This window comes from Octodon degus, unplaced genomic scaffold (genome assembly GCF_000260255.1).
Source record: "Octodon degus isolate 3935 unplaced genomic scaffold, OctDeg1.0 scaffold00125, whole genome shotgun sequence".
NCBI classification, from domain to species: Eukaryota; Metazoa; Chordata; class Mammalia; order Rodentia; family Octodontidae; genus Octodon; species Octodon degus.
Window position 1 is genome coordinate 3,122,465 of NW_004524701.1, and position 2,655 is coordinate 3,125,119.

General features: G+C 45.2%; 1 protein-coding gene across 1 annotated transcript in view; it reads left to right on the forward strand.

The window, feature by feature from the left end:
- The first annotated feature begins 2,056 nt into the window (after positions 1 to 2,056).
- The window catches only part of Bmpr1b (bone morphogenetic protein receptor type 1B), a 482,076-nt gene continuing 481,477 nt past the window's right edge, over positions 2,057 to 2,655 (forward strand). The window contains exon 1 of the mRNA XM_023700599.1: positions 2,057 to 2,165. The gene's annotated coding sequence lies outside the window, so the exon portion shown is untranslated. The remainder of the gene's footprint in view (positions 2,166 to 2,655) is intronic.

Genomic DNA, 2,655 nt, shown 5'->3' on the forward strand with positions numbered 1-2,655 from the left:
GTCCCATTGTGAATACTGCCAGTGGGAAGATCAGAGAGGTTACCCAAGAGTGAGTGGCAGGCTTACTCTGTATGGTGGGTAAGAACTGTCTCTATAAGGGTGTTCCTGAGGAGAAGAGAGCCAGCCTTCAGGACACTGGGGAGGACTTGGAGGCAGAAGAAGCTGGGCACAAACTGTCCAGCTGTTTGGACTAAGTGGTTAGGGGAAATGGCAGGAATAGGATGGGGAGTGATAGAGAGAAGGATAGGGAGATGGAGAGACAGACTGAGAGGGGTCAAGTCAGAGCCAGGGTCTGAAGTACATGTTTCACTCTAAGTACATTTTATTGAGTCACCTGGTAGATTTTAAGCACATGTGAGCAATGTAACTTTGCATAGCTGTGGTGTGAGCAAGAGTCTGAGGCAGGACCATGTGGGGAGCCATGGGAGGCTCTGTGGATGATGTGGCTGAATTGGCCAAGGGCAGAGCCAGGGGAGATTGATCATTGTCTTTGTCACTTTGTAGAAGGACCACTGAGTGAGTCATTCTGCGTGCCTCCATCTACAGTGCAGCAGTTCGCTGGTTCAGTGGTTGCTCTTAAATGTCAGTCCTCAGGCCCTTCTTACAATTCCCAGATATGTCCTTGGTGGCCTCCACATTTCTCCTGGGCAGCAAGCCTCTGGCTGGAGGAATCCACAGCAGGCCCCGGGAAGCGCTATAGTGAGTTCTGAGGGTGAGACAGGTCCCTGGACTAAAGTGATACTTGGGTCTTTCTGCGCTAAGAGGCAGACTTTAGGAAAACCCCCTGTCACTGTATATGGATTGTTGTGGCTAAATGTGCTTTGAATAACTAAACAGAAGTTTGTTTTGAGAAAAACAATTCATGGCAATTTAGTGCCTTTTAAAGGTGGTTGTAAAGTGTCAACATTATGTAAAGGTCCTGATTTCAATCAAGAGATTAATGTAGACTGAGGCACCATGATTACAGACTTCCTGAGAATCATTGTGGATTCATTAGTCATTGAATTCATGAGTGACAGACATTTCTGAACTTGTTTAAGTCCGTAGCTACCTAACTGCATACAAAGTCCATATCCATCTAGCTGGAGTGTGGACTTGATCTAGCATCTGTTCATGTTAGGTGTCATCTGTGTTCGGGTGGTCTGCCCAGAGAAGGAGGGCAGCAGGGTGGGCAGGAACCCCTTATCAGTGTGAGCGCCGTTACTGTGTAGCCTCAGCTTGAAGGCTGGATGCTCCTGAAAGACATCCTGTGCAGTCTGCATTGTCCCACTAGGCGGTGTCCACCGCCAAGTCCCAGCCCCTGGCCAAGAGATAGCACAGGGAAGACAGTCGGTAGACAGTTACTGAATGCTGTTGGATGTTTAATTCAGCTGATTTTCTTTTTCCTGCCTTTCAACAAGTATATGATTGCAGTCTTGGAAGGCATTACATAAAAAGTTGAGAAATGATTTTCTGAGATTAAAGAAAAAAGTACAATCCAATATAGATCTTTATGACATTGTTGACTGGCTGGCTTGAGATAAATATTTTAGCTGTTTTTACAGCATCTCTTCATATCTCTTCAAGATATGGACTTACATTCAGAAACATCTGTCACTTGTTAATTTGATGACTAACAAATCCACAATGATTCCTAGGAAGTCTGTGGCGATGGTCTTTGTCTAAATTAATCTTTTGATTGAAATTAGTGAGTTTTATCTTAATTTTCACACTTTACAACCACCTATAAAAGGCACTAAATTATCATGAGTTCTTTTACTGGAAATAAACTACTGTTTAGTTGCTGAATGTGCATTTAGCCACAATAGCCCATATATAGTGCCAGGGGATTCTCAGGCTGTAGTGCAGTGCTCAGATGAGTTTGCAGCCATGCGCAGCCCCATGTATATTATGTATTCATAGCAGTTCTCTCTTACTACTGCTTTTGATCCTTTTTAGTGAGCCCAGAATCCCGCTGCATCCTTACAGTCTCTCTTCCTGGTCTCCTGGAACTCTGTTATTCCTGCTGGCCTTCATGCCAGATATCTTCTGCTTACCCCTCCAGGTCTGCTCTCAGCCCTTCTACCTCATGCTCTGCCTGGAAAGAAGCCCTGGATGAGCTGCCCTGATTTCCAGACGACTCCAGGGATCCCGGCAGGAGAGTCAGAGAGGTGCAGAAAGTGAAGGTATTTGTTCTTTTCGCTCCTTTGCTTCTGGTTCATCACCATGCGCCACCTTAGTCCTTGTGCTGTGTGGCCCTGCTTCTCCCATGGTGGCCTCAGTACAGCTCTCCTCCTGACCCCATTCCTCTCTGGAAAGCTGCTTTGCTAACCCAGATCACTGAATTGCCCTGGAGATTCTTTTACAGCCCTTCTCGCAGTTTATTAATGTTTTGATTATAAAGAAGCCCCTCTCAGTATATCAGGAGCTGGGTCAGTTTCAGCCCCATTTTCTGTTGATTCACCTGAAACCTCTTCCTTTGTGGTCTTCTTGGATTGCTGAGAGTGCTGAGAGCAGGTGGCCCCCTGTACTCAGCTGGACATCTGCTTTTCCTCCTACATTGAGTGCTGCTCTGAGACAGTGGTTGGGAACGTAAGTTGTTATTAAGTAAATATTTACTGTCAGTTTATTGATTTGATCTCTTTACTTGATAGCTTTTTTTTTTTTTTTTTTTTT